The following is a 14,437-nucleotide window of genomic DNA, read 5'->3' as shown; positions in this document are numbered from 1 at the left end:
CGCAGTACGTGTTGTTTGCCCCAAACGGCTTTTTTTTTTTTTTTTGGGTGGTCAGATATTAATAGTACTATTTTAAAAGACGGCGGCTCGTTGACGCAGCTGTAGTGTTGGATTTACAATTCTGAGGACTGGGGTTCAAATCCCGGTCCCGCCTGTATGGAGTTTGCATGTTCTCCCTGTGGCTACATGGGTTTTCGCCGGGCACTCCAATTTCCTCCCACATTACAAAAACATGCATTCATAAGAGACTCTAAATTGCCCCTGGGTGTGATTGTGAGTGCGACTGTTGTCTGTCTCCATCTGTTCTGCGATTGGCTGGAAACCAGTTCAAGGTGTACCCTGTCTACTGCCCGATTACAGCTGGGATAGGCTTCAGCATATACTGTATGTGATGCGAAATTTCTTTTGCTGAGCAGATCAAAGACATCATTGAATGGATTGGCGAATTATGACGAAGCCGATCAACATAAAATGGTAATTATTGGCCAATATGGATCAGGCTGATCGGATCAGTGTAAAATATAGTGAATGATATTTGGACAGCTGTGCATTCAGATTGGTTCATGTTTAGTCATATTGGCAATATGTCACAGGAAATGTCTGTGTCGAAATAATACAAAAAGTGATACATGCCATTAGTTAACCCTTTCCCAGCCATAACTAAGTTTTGTCCTCTCACCCAGCAGAAGCAGTTTCTCAGGACATTTGCCAGCCTAAACATCCCACAGATGTATAGAAATTAAGGAACTTTGGATAATAACAGGTAAGAAATGTTGGAAGATGTTGACCTGCTGTACCTGCTTCCTATACTGTGAAAGTTTGAGAAGAGAAATGAGGCATTAACATGGCCTGAATCTGGAGAAAAGGCTTCTGAAAAGCAAAGAATGTGTGCAAGCTGCTACTTGCAAAATTTTCTCCCAAACACAAATGGTTTAATGGTTTTAGGCAACATTGATCACTGTTTTGTCAGTTGGTTAGTGATTAAAGACAGAGAAGCAAAGAACCAAAAATACTTTTTATTGTGGGGTAATGAGCCAAGGAAAGATAATAGATAGCTAATGAGTCTGGATCAAGGAATTAATTTTGTTGCCATTTGAGTTACTAGAAAGTAAATTCCATCCCATGACAGTCATTATTACCCTGTCCATCCATTTAGCGGAAACTCCAACCCATCCACCCTTCTGTGCATAATTCCGAAATTCAATGAGGGATGTGTATAATTACACATCATCTGTAAGACGTGCTTTTCAACAAGCAGTTTACATGAATGTTTGCAGTGAAGGACAAAAGTTTTGTAATGTTGCTGCATGCTCACATCAAGAAAAATCTGACCAGTCTGAGCTTTTGTATATCCGTATTTGTGTGTGTCATTCATTGTCCAAGTGGGGTCCAGAGTTGAGATGAGTTGTTGCGCGACTAATACTGAAAAATTAATGCACTGTTTAGAACCTGTCCGTGTGACATTCAACAGAGAAATTCAATCTTCCAACTGTGACATGACCATTGGTTGTTGTTTAGGCTGTAATTGACTGGAATTACACTTACAGTATGTTCTAACTTCCTAAATTTAAGTACCCAACTGTGCTGTTTTTGTTTGCTTTGGTTTGTGGTAATACAATGAAGAAAATAAGTATTTGAACACCCTGATATATTGCAAGTTTTCCCACTTGGAAATCATGGAGGGGTCTGAAATTTTCATTGTAGGTGATGTCCACTGTGAGAGAGATAATCTAAAAGAAAAATCCAGAAATCTCATTGTATGTTTTTTTTAATGATTTGTGTGATACAGATGCAAATAAGTATTTGAACACCTGTCTATCAGCTAGAATTCTGACCCTCAAAGACCTGTTAGTTTGCCTTTAAAAGTCCACCTCCAATCCATGTATTATCCTGTATCAGATGCACCTGTGTGAGGTCGTTAGCTGCATAAAGACACCTGTCCACCCCATAGAATCAGTAAGACTCAAACTTGTAACATGGCCAAGACCAAACAGCTGTCCAAATACACCAGAGACAAAATTCTACAACTCCACACGGCTGGAAAGGGCTACGGAGAAATTGTCAAGCAGCTTGTTGGAGCAATCATTAGAAAATTGAAGAAGCTAAACATAACTGTCAATTTCAATCGGAGTGGAGCCCCATGCAAGATATCACGTCGTGGGGTTTCAGTGATCCTTAGAAAGGTGAGGAATCAGCCCAGGACTACATGACAGGACCCAAACATTTTTACACCCTGTAATAATAAATGTCGGGCATGGTTCTCCATGGCAACACGGCACACGTGCACTTTGCACAAGTGCGATCCGCATGATGGTACGGAAGCACGGTCAAGTCGGGTATTGGACACCAGCTGCGGCGGTGTGGCCGTGTGCCACTTCCTCTTGTGCCCTAATTACGTTGTATATTGAAGACTTGTTTTTCATGCCATTTGTTGCCAGATCGTTATGTGTACTTACATATATGAATGTATATTCACTAGCATAACTGCCTCGTCCCATGTCATGGCGTTACCTAGCAATGTCAAGTCAGTTACGTTTTCATCATTTGCCATGTCCAATTTTTGACATTGTTTCATGTTTTTTGGACCAAGCCTTTTGCCTTGTGATTTTTATACCGTTGCCCTGTTGGACTGCCTTCTCGTGTACGAACTCTGCCTGGCAATAATGCTCCCTAAAATCCATGCTTACGTCTCGGCTTTCTCCATCTGGCTCCTACCCTCCGCCTCGTTTGTGACAAAATTTTACAAAAGTTTATTTAACATCTCTGCTCATATTCCGGTGTTTCGCAATACGAGACGCCATTGTGAATGTTGATCTCATCTTGCATGAGAGACCCTGAGTTAATTTTACCTCCGGGAAGGTAGCTTGTTCTTCCTTCGTGTTCGCCAAAATGCCGGCTCATTGCATTGCTGGACATTGCTTGAACACTCGGGAGAATGGAATTACCCTTCATAAGTTTGAAAGAGACCCTGTTCTTTGTGAAAAATGGATTGCATGGGTGCAAAGGACGAGAGCTTCGTGGGTTCCAAATAACAGGTAGGTGTGTATACAGCTACTAAAAAGAATAATAATTTGGGGTGGACCACGTAATCGGTCTCTCTCATAAGATAACAAAAGATCCACGTATGAAATGTGTCGTTGTGCGCATATAGCTACTAAAAAAAATAATAGTTTGGGGCGGACCACGTAATCGGTCTCTCTCATAACGTAACAAAAGATCTGCGTATGAAATGTGTCGATGTGCGCGTCACCCAGCCAACAATGTCTCACTCAGCCTCGTCTCAATAGTGTTCATCGCGTACTGCGGCGGCTTTGAACATACGCCTAAAAGCAGCATGGTTCGGCTCCACCTCCTCCTTATATGCCACCACTGCGCCGAAAATCTGCCACGTTCGGCGGTCACAGCTTCTGTGAAGGCTGCTCGTCGGGGTTTGCGACGGGGGCGGCTCTGAAGAACCCAGCCAAGAATGTGTTACACAGTCGCGCGGGCGCATAAACCGCCCCGGCTCGACTGTGAACACCCCAGCACTGCTCGGCTCTGTCATGAGCCACACCGGCCGGCTGCGATGAGCCGCGATGGCTCATCTCCGCCACGGAAGTGGATCGGACGGGGATGCAGTTTGGCTCTGATCACATGTCATCTGAATATGCCTCGAAACAATCGTGTAATATTGTCCTGAGGGCTCGACACAATATTGTAATATTGCCCCGGTAACTTCACTCAGTTGTGTGGTGTTGTCCTTTTCAAAAAGATCTTCGGTGTCAGAAGGGGAGTCGGAAAAATCTGAATATCTCTGTTGTTCGACTTCCATAGTAGCAGGCACTACGCGTTTTCAACGGCAGAAGTGACGATCACGTCAAGAACAGAGGACGCAACTAATATGGCGATCACTAGGATGTCGAGGGACACTCAATTGCGTAACTTTGCGCATGGTTTACGCACGATCCGCTCACATTTATATTTTCGTATGGACATTGAAGTGAATACTGTTATGTATTTTTCATTACAATATTTATTTTAGAATGTTTATAGGGATGACAGTCCCACTTCAAGGTTTCGAGGTCTTGCCTTGGCAACTCGAAGCTTCAGATCCCGCTACAGATAATGGGATTTAGGTCTGGAGAATGGCAAAGCCACTCCACTTTTTATACTCTTTAATTGGCTTGGCTGTGGTTTGGGTCATTGTCGTGTTGGAAGCTCTCCATCAATGACCCATTTCGATTTTTTTTTGGGCGCTGAGACAAAGTGTTGTCACCCAGGATTTCACGGTACAAGGCTGCGTCCATTTTTCCTTTGATGTGAAGTTGACATGTCCCCTTTCCAGAGAAACGTCCCCAAAATATAATGCTTCCATTCCAATGCTTGATGGTTGTGATGATCCTCTTGGGTCAAAGTCGGAATTCCTCTTCCTCAAAAGATTGTGCGAGTGGAATTGATTCCAATCAGCTTGATTTTTGTTTCACCCCACCTCATCACCTTATCCCAATCATCGAATCATTGTTCATTGACAAACCTTGGGCAGGTCTGTACTTGTATCTTCCTCAGGGTGCTGCAGGATTTTAATCCAGTACAGGATAGTGTGTTAAAGTTATTCTTGGTGACTGTGTTTCCAGCTGAGTTGAGCTCATTGACATGTTCCTCGCATGTAGTTCTGGACTGATGCCTAACCTTTCTCATGATCACTGATAGCCCATGAGGTGAACTCTTGTGAGAGGTCCAAAAGGGAGATTGACAGTCATTTTATGTTTCTTACATTATGTAATTATGGCACCAACATTTCTCTCCTTCACAACCAGCCATTTCCCCTTGGTTTTAAACCCATTCCAGCTTTCTGCAGGTCTACAATCTTGTCCCTAATATCCCAAGAAATCCTTGCCCAAGATGGAGAGGTTGGTGTCTGACTGATTGAGAATGTGGACAGGAGTTTTTATAAGGCAACAAGTTAAGATACATGACTTTCATACAGCTAATGGTTTTACATTAGGAGTACTTTCTTAAAGTAGTTAGTCTCGGCGAGCCAGAATTCTTTATTGTTGTCAGGGAGATCAAAAACTTATACCAATCAATAAAACGCAAACACGTTTTTTTTTTAAATGTGTTGTGAATATTTTCTTTTAGGTACGCTATCTTTCAGTCAAATTAAACCTACCATTAAAACCATCGATGACTCACATCTTTGTCAGTTGATAAACTTACAAAATCAATGAGGGACCCAATAATTATTTCCTCCACTGTATGATTAATGTTTGCATAGCAATTAGCTTTTCACAAACAGCGTTGTCTTTGTTTTGTTGTTCGTTTTGTGTGACTCACTGTATTTCTGTCATGTGAACTGCAACATTAGCTGTAATTGATAGTGCTTCTGCTGAATATCTGCTTGTTTACGTGTCTGGACTTTGACTCTAGTGGTTATGTTTTTGTGTTTGGCGCAAGTTACTGAATGTGTACAAGTCACCTGAGGTTTGGGAATTCACACAGCAAAATAAAGGTCATGTGAGTATTTGGTTGTTGCAGAGGGTCTGTGTGACTTTTGCCATGTGACCCTTTTGCCCCCTCAAGCAAGCCGTGTGTGTGTGTGTGTGTGTGTGTGTGTGTGTGTGTGGTGTGCGCGTGTGTGTGTGTGTGTGTGTGTGTGCGCGTGTGTGTGTGTGCGCGTGTGTGTGTGGTGTGTGTGTGTGTGTGTGTGTGTTGTGTGTGTGTGTGTGTGCGTGTGTGTGTGCGCGCGTGCGTGCGTGTGTGTGTGTGTGTTTGTCCACAGACGTGGGGGATCTTTGGGTGGATTTTTTGTGTCCGAGAGAGAAATGTTGTGAAGTGATGAGCCAAGGGCAACACAAGGGCTGTGTTTGTGCAGGGCATGGGACTGTTCTCTCTGGCACGCATGTTCACATACACACATTTGCCAAAAACAGAGCCTTATTGTGGACAGTGTTCCCTGTTCGATCCACCCATTACAGTTACTGCATTGTGTCACATATTCAAACTGTGGCTTTTCTCTTATCTCTCTTTCTCATCTGTCACACATAAGTCGGTCTCTGCAGAATTTAAATTTAATTTTCCCTAAGGGATTAAACTAAAAAATAAATAATCATTGTCTCATAAATCTATTGACTCTGATTTCAGTGCTGTCATGTTACCATGACATCTACTGTTACATGAATGCTAACCTCACACTCAACTAGTGATGCACCAAATTTTCCATGACGCAAAAATATCAGAAAAAAAAATGGCCGAAAGGTGTATTTTCAGTTCTAGCCCAAATGACTGTCACTTTTGTCACTGAAATAAAATAGCCGAAACAGGATGTTGTTATGACTCAACCAAAGACCGCGGTGAGTGCGCTTTTGTGTACTCTACATTGTAAAAGAACTGTGCATTCACATTGTACAGTCACAGTGAATGCAACAAATGGCTTTGAAATCAGAAGTCAAAGATAATTGTTGGGCTATTGAATGAATATAAACAGGTTGAGTCACAAAAAAATACAATAAATGTTATTTTTGTATTGAATTAAATTTTGTTACAGCTTTTTGTAAGAATCATAGAAGTTGACACACTCGATTAGCTTTCGTGAGCCATATAAAATTGTGTTGGGCTAGCTCTGGTCTCCAGGCCTTGAGTTTGAGACCTGTGTATTAAACAATATACACCACTAACTCGTGTTAGGAACGGTTTTCTGTGAAATAGTTAAGTCAGTCTAATTCAGTTCATATTTCATAATGCAAAATTTTGAACCAACTTTACGGTTCCAAAAATGAACTAGTTCATGGGTCTTTCTCCCCCATACATTGCTGACACAGTATTACCTTCAATATACAGTGATACCTCTACTTACGAGCGTCTCTAGTAACGAAACATTCAGGTTACGGAACGCCTGCTTGGAAATATATTGTCTCTACTTACAAACGAAAATTCAGGATATGAAAGGCGAGAAAATAGGTCCTGGATTCACAGGCCCCTAATTCCACCAAACAATAACATCCTGTATCTTGGTTTAAGTGGCGTGATAAAGCTGTTCTCATTGGTTATTGCCGTAGCATCTTCCTGGCATCCCATTAGCTAGGAGGGACGTCAATCTTTACACATGATGGTTTTCGTTCTAGCGCACAATGGAAAAGTACAGCTTTTTCATGAGTTTTTCGTGTGTTTTTTTTTTTTTTTTTTTTGCAAGTTTATTCATCTTTCTTCACCATGGGCCATGAGAAACTCTAGTGGAATTAAGTTGTGTGCATGCGTGCATACGTTCTTACATAAGTTTTCTCTCTACTGTCAAAAGTTTGCCTCCTCCTCCGCTCCCCGCGATGCCTTTTGCTTGTCGCTCACCCTTCACTTCGCATAGTCTCACATCGCCAGAGGTAAATGAACATAATTTTCATTATTCTTTACATTATGTACTTTGAATGCTTATTTTTGCAGACTGACTGGAAGTCAGTGCAAACATTTTAGAATTGGAGTTATATGCTCTGACGTTTTTGTTCTGGTCAGAACGTGAGCTGCAACATTCTGAATGAGCTGCAGCTGTTTAATGCTCTTTTTGTGGAGTCCAGTCAGAAGACCATTACAATAGTCTAGTTTACTTGTTAAATGCATGGATGAGCTTTTCATGGTCTGCTTGACACATGCAAGTCTTCACTCTGGATATTTTCTGCAGCTGGTAAAAGGCAGTTTTTGTAATTGATTTGATATGAGTTTTGAAAGTCAGGTCGGTATCCATCAGAACACCAAGGTTTCGGACTTTGTCTATAGTTTTTAAAGATAATGAGTCAAAGTATTTTCTCACAGCAGTCCTCTTTTCTGAATTTTCAAAACCAATTTGTTTTTTTTTTTTATTTTTTGTGGTTTAGTTGATGAAAATTTTGCCTTATCCAGTTATCTGCTTTAGGCAGTGACACATAACCTCAATTGAACTGTAGTCATCTGGCAACGCTGCAAAATATATCCGTGTGTCATCTGCATAGCAACAATAGTCAAAATTAAAGTTCTGAAAATTTTGACCCTAGGGTACCATATACTGGCTTGTAAGTGAAGGTAAGGTGCAAGTAAATCAATTTGTATATGCTTGGCCCTCTGGTGTCATAGCCATAAATACAATTTTAATAATTCATAGTAATTTCTTCCTATGGGGTGGACAAGCCAGTGCAATCTGTAGGCCGGCCCCAAGCCTGGATAAATGCAGAGGGTTGAGTCAGGAAGCGTATCTAGTGTTAAACTTTGCCAAATATGAGCGTTCATCTAAAGAATCCTATACCGGATCAGTCATGGCCCGGGTTAACAACATCTTGTAAATCAAAAAAAAAAAAAAAAACCTCTGTAAACAAAAAAAATATGGAATGAATTACAAAGAGATTTGACGTAACGTGAGCATTTTTGGGAACCTAACCCTCGTGTTAAATGAGGGAACACTGTATGAGAAAGCAAAATCTGATTCCACCACCATGTAGCAGTCTCCTGAGACATACAGGCCAGTGCAATTTGTATATAAATATATTACTAATCTTAGCAGTCTATGAAGACCTACACTAATCCTTTAGGCTATGCTAAATGTTAGCTGTGAGTTTGGATTTCAGTTAAGCTTTTATTCTAAGTGTAGATATTGTCCATTGTTGCTCACTGCTACATCTCAGATGCTGCGTGATGCACGCACAGATGTCATGCTGGTTCATGTGGTCGGGAACTTAACGGCCTCAATGTTGACATACGATGTCAAGAATTTTAACTTGACTTCCTTTTTTACGCTTGTATCCTTTTATTTTGAAAGGTACACACTGGAACTCAGCATTTTGCCACAAAAGGTAACTTCACACTGCACCAGTGATTTTTAATGGATGGAACCAAATGCTATAAAACATCGATTCCTTTCCCGATCCACCGATGAGGCACAAGGTTAGTGTTTGTGATACTTGTGAATTTTGTTCCGAGTCATTCCGGGATAAAGTTGCTATTATGAAGTTTTAACTCAATGTTAACCTTTTTTTTTCCCCATCATCGGCCATTACATCAGTTTGAAGACTAAAATAAATACTAAAAAACACCAATGCAAAATTGTAACCAACCATTTACCTTATCTGTCACGATGTCTGCATAGGCATTTTTTATTTCAGTCGCCCAATTGATTGACAATTGACTTCACTGCAGCTCTGCTGGGTGTAGGCTGAGGCCCGGAGAGCATCATACACAGCACGTCGTTGAAAGCCTCTTTTGCACAGTATAATCTTATTCCAAGTGTTGCTTTGGAGTTACTGTCCATTAGTGTTAACAAAATTTTTCACTACCGTCGCCATTGGGCACATGCCCGTCTTCATGCGCATGTAAGTGCAGTTCATTTACCAGTCACCCTAAATGCGCTGTAAGATGCAACAGACAGGATGAAGACTATAGAGATCGTGCACTGGACATCACCGTTTTCAAGGCACCATATTGCCGGTCAAACCAAGCTGCTCGGCAGTGCAGGAGACGTTGAACCGGAGCAGATTTTACAAATTGCCCAAGACCTGTTGTACCGTTGACTGTCACAAAAGATGGGACAGTTCTTCAAAGATATCATTCTATAGAAAACCAGCTGAAAAGACCAGAAAAGATCGATGGATTTCGGCATTTAAACGGAATGAATGGTGCCCAACGAAATATGCACGCCTGTGTAGTGATCATTTAATTTCAGATATGAATTATTCTTCTCAATCTCAAATTATCAAGAAGTATTTAAAATGCGAAATTGACTCATTTGAGAATAATGCGTAGTTAAAAAAATAATAATAAACCGTCTGTCACAGAGAGGTTTAGGGAGGTAAGCATCTGGGAGCAATACGCTTCCGTGTACGTCGGAGACTACTCCTTGTCCTGAATATTTTTCCCGATCATAGTTAATGAATGCGAGTTTGTGTAAAATAAAGGGTCATTTATTTAAATATTGGTATTTGTATTATAATCATCTGAGTGGGTCCATCACTATGTGGGATTTATTCCTCATTGAGAACAGATTTAGCAACGAAGTATTTGTATGCGTCCAGGATTTTATACGCTTTCAAACTTCTGTGTATATCTCGACGACTTACTCACCAGATACATGTGTGTATCGAGTTGTCCAAGACAAGTGGAGGCGAATTAAGTGAAATTTCTTATTGGCGAAAACATTGACGTCGGTATTAAATATGGATCCTCTATGCTAAGTGTCTCAATTTTACCACGTACTTTCATTTATTATCACCTTATAAATGTTTAATAGTATCGGACAAAACTCTGGGTGTATTGCTATAAGACATATTTTTGTTTCATCTCAAAGGAATTAACTTCCGAAAATGCTTTGTTTGAACAGCAATATGGCGACGTAAACAATCGCGTGATTTTATGACGTAGGTGCGCGAGCTCTATTGTAAATATTGGAATACAATGCACACCATGCTGAGATTTTCCTCCCATAACCTTGCACCTGAAACTTATGTCCACTAAGATGCAAAGGGGCCCTCCTCCCCACATGAAGAAAAAAAACAGTTGACAAACCCTACTACTTTATATTGAACCACTGAAGCCTACTTTGAAATATGGTATTACATATTTATGATTTATTTTTTCGACTTATAAAACTAGTTAAGACCATAATTTTATCGACTATGGCTGCCATGATTTTGTGTGTGCAATGCATTTTGGGATTGATGTGAAATGTTTTCCATCAATACATTGGAGCCCTTGCTCTTTTTTTTTTTTTGTTCTATTTAAATCTGTGCATTTTTTTAAAACAATCATCCATTGAAATAATGTTGGGGGGGACACCGAGCGAAAAGCTACTGCACACCAAACCAAACGACGCAGCTGAATCCAAACTATCATGCACTGAGAATGGTTTGGCAAATGTTTTGATTCATGGCTGATCGGTATGCCAGTGATTCGAAATGTGAAACAGTGCACTCATCGTGGCAATGTTGCATCATACAGCCAATCAAATTGCAGAAAAGCTTTCACTCATTCTGAAAATATTCTTCTAGCCAAGTGTAACCCCCCCCTTGTTTTTTCTTTCAGTCCTGTTCTAGGTTACATAATTAGACTTTGTATTATATCTTATTGTTATACTACTTGAATACATTTATCATTATAGTCTGAGTTGAATTAAATGACTAAACTGACTGTTAACATTGGTCTGAAACCAGTCTTTTGTGTCTGCATTATGGCTCTATCAGACTGTCCTTTATGGACGTACTGTGTCGGACTGTCCTATTGCCCATCTTGATTCATCTTCCATTCAGTTGATTTATGAAGCAAGCAATACCATTAGGCCACCTAATGTCCTTTAGGCTCACCATTGTCACAATGGAGACTTCCACTTCTACAATCTGTCTTTCAGTCTCATCAGCATGTAAAATATAACTAATACACTCCATCCATGAAAGCTTTGGGCTTTTAAGTTTAAGCGTTTTTAATCGTGGCAACATTAAAATTCAGAAAATGCCATTTGCTCTGCCTTCTTCTTAAGCATTCCCAAATGTTTCCAAATTCTAGTACTCCTTGAAGTTTACAATTTAACATAATTTCCCCCAGGACATTTGTCCGCTAAAAAAGTACCCGATTTCATTCATTGGCCGTAATTTCTTTTAAAACAAAATCAAATGAAAAAAAATATGGTCTTGTCTACCAAGAAGTGTGTGAGTTTCAATAAGGGTTATTGTTAAAATTGTTTTTGTGACCTTAATATTTATCTATTTATAAATTATCATGAGATCATCCAGTGTGACCATGCTGATTTATGTGACACTCCACTTAAATACTGTAATTAAAACACATGCTCAGCCTCTGATTCAACCCTTATCAGCTCTTTATGAATGAGGAGTTGGGACGTTTTCAGTGGCTCCTGTTTGCCACTCACTTCCTGTCTGGTGTCACTGCTTCCTTCCTGAGTGTGGGTGTGCCAGTCTGTGTCACCACAGATGGTTTGTGTAATGTCATTTTTGAACCAGATACTGTTTGTTCTGGGCACATACATTAGATGAAGATACATATATCAAATACATATATCAAATGTGTTCTTTTCACAGAACTGATCTTTATACCGAGGATTCTTTTAAGAGTGTGATTTTTTTTTTTTTTCTCGTTATTGTATCATTCGAGTATCTCACAAATCATTGTCCATTTTAAATATTTCTGGAAAAGAGATTCTATAACATAGGCGTGGCATTGAAGTAACAAAACAATTATACAAACCCAATTTCAAAGATTAAGATTAATTCATGAGTTAAACTCCTATGTTAAACATAAAAACAGAATACAATGAGTTCCAAATCATGTTCAACCAATATTTAATTGAATACACTACAAAGAGTATATTTAAAGTTCAAACTGTTCAACTTTGTTTTTATCAAATAATCATTAACTTGGAATTTTATGGCTGCAACACACTCCATAAAAGCTGGGACAGGTGGCAAAAAAGGAACACTTCAGAAAACTAATGTCAGTAAATACAGTTGGGCGCTACATCTGTCAGTCCAACTTAACTCTACTTTGCAAAGCAACACACAAACACCGCCTAAGCTCCTCTAAAATGTACTGGTGCAAAGTGGAAAAGTGTTCTGCACTCTGACAAGTCCAGATTTTAAATAATTTGGGGAAATTGTGGATGTTGTGTCCCACGGGCCAAATATGAGAAGAACAATTCGGACTGTTATGGATGCAAAGTTCAAAAAGCCAGCCAGCAACTGTGATGTTATGGGGCTCTATTAGTCGGAATGGCATTGGTAATTTACACATCTGTGAAGGCACAATTAATGTTGAAAGGTACATACACGTTTTGGAGAAACACATGCTGCCATCCAAGCAAGGTCAATTTTTTTTCATGTGCACCCCGGTTTATTTCAGCAAGACAATGCCAAGCCACATTATTATCAATAAAATATAGGTTGAACATGATTTGCAAATCATTGTATTATGGTTCTATTTAAAGGATGACTCCCCCCAAAATTCATATGTACAATAAACTCTCCAATGTGAAGTAATATCATCTTATTATATTACATATATTTTGGACATTAATTTAAAAAAATGAAAATAAAGAACATTTTTGAAATCCAAGCAAAATCTGGATATGTGCCAGCTTTCACAGCCAGACCCGGAAGAAACGTCCTTGAGCCCACCCCTGACGTTGCTGGTACTTAGCATTACAGACCATTTGTTCAACCTAGGCCAAGATGCCGAGGTGTTGTGCACCAAACTGCAACAAAACTGAGAAAACGCTCCCAAATATGTTTCTCTTTTTCCTCCCATGGGGTCACCCTTACAGGATAAAGCTCTGGCTGTCACAGTTGAGCCTCGTTCATCAGCCGGGGAAATTTGCACGCATCTAACCAGTACTGATTATTAGCCGCCTAGCTTATAGCCTGTACTGCCGGTACTGTATAAGCAACAACATATTTTATGAGGCGGCACGGTGGCTCAGCTATAAAGCTTTGGCCTCAAGGTTATGAGGACCCGGGTTCAATCCTCTGTGTGTGGAGTTTGCATGATCTCCCCGTGTCTGCGCCTGTGTAACTGTGCGGCTAAGCGGCTGAGAAAATGGATGGATGGATATATACGTATAATCACTTTAAGGAGTCCAATTTTTTTTTTTTTGCATTTTATATTCCAAATATAAATAAACCAGTAGATAGTCCTACACCCTACGCAGAAAATAAGCTCGCATATGTGATAAACATTGGACATAGCCCATAGCATTCATATAGCTCACGTAGCATTCACATAGCATTCCAAGACCGTTAAAAATGTGTACTCACCGATTTTCCACTGGATGTACAAGTGGTCCTTTCATCAAACTGTCAGGGATCATAAGTAAATGGATATGTAACATGTCTTCGTCCAAACAAACAACTTCATATCTATTATCTAATATCTATGTTATGCAGACATGTTGATCGTGACCCAGGTTCACTCTGATACGCTCCATTTTTTGTTCGACCTTTTGTTTTAAACTCACGACAACACTGGTATTCCGCCACAGTTGGCATTAGGTCACAAAGAGAACACGAACACCGGTCTTTCAAAACAAGCCAGTCTGGAACATCTCCGAGGTCCATGTTATGTGATTGTTGTGGCCCTCCGTCCCCATCACGCCCCGTTTCCAACACGTCAAGTTCCGCCCGTGTGTATTCTGGCTCAGACGCATTGGCTTGAACATTGTACATTATTTTTGTTTTGTTTACTTAATGGCGGGAGTAGTAATAAAACGGAGCATCGACTCACTGTTATAGTCGCTTTACTGGCTCTTAGCACACAACTCTTCCGGGTCACTGTTTATCGAACTTTCTTTTTCTCTCACACGCACCTCTCACCAAAACGGATGAGCAGTCAGTCTCACCCACACATAAACACACACGTCCACCTGCACCGAGCCCGCAACATATGCCTTCATAATATCCTTTGCAAACACCATCTTCTTCAGGGAACGTTTTTTGAATGATATTCA

General features: G+C 40.2%; 1 protein-coding gene across 10 annotated transcripts in view; it reads left to right on the top strand.

The window, feature by feature from the left end:
* pik3cb (phosphatidylinositol-4,5-bisphosphate 3-kinase, catalytic subunit beta) overlaps positions 1-14,437 on the top strand; it is a 79,751-nt gene that overhangs the window by 27,318 nt on the left and 37,996 nt on the right. For 2 of the 10 annotated variants that reach the window (XM_061827168.1, XM_061827166.1), the window contains 2 exons: positions 684-763; positions 8,756-8,880. The exons of 1 other annotated variant lie outside the window; for it this stretch is intronic. The gene's annotated coding sequence lies outside the window, so the exon portion shown is untranslated. Of the gene's footprint in view, positions 1-416; positions 475-683; positions 764-8,755; positions 8,881-14,437 lie in introns of all 10 variants that reach the window. 7 more of the 10 variants (XM_061827167.1, XM_061827169.1, XM_061827175.1 and 4 more) reach the window with 5 other exon arrangements.

This window comes from Syngnathoides biaculeatus, chromosome 8 (genome assembly GCF_019802595.1).
Source record: "Syngnathoides biaculeatus isolate LvHL_M chromosome 8, ASM1980259v1, whole genome shotgun sequence".
Lineage (NCBI taxonomy): Eukaryota > Metazoa > Chordata > Actinopteri > Syngnathiformes > Syngnathidae > Syngnathoides > Syngnathoides biaculeatus.
The sequence above is the reverse complement of the archived record's forward strand: the minus strand, read 5'-3'. Positions and strand labels throughout refer to the sequence as shown.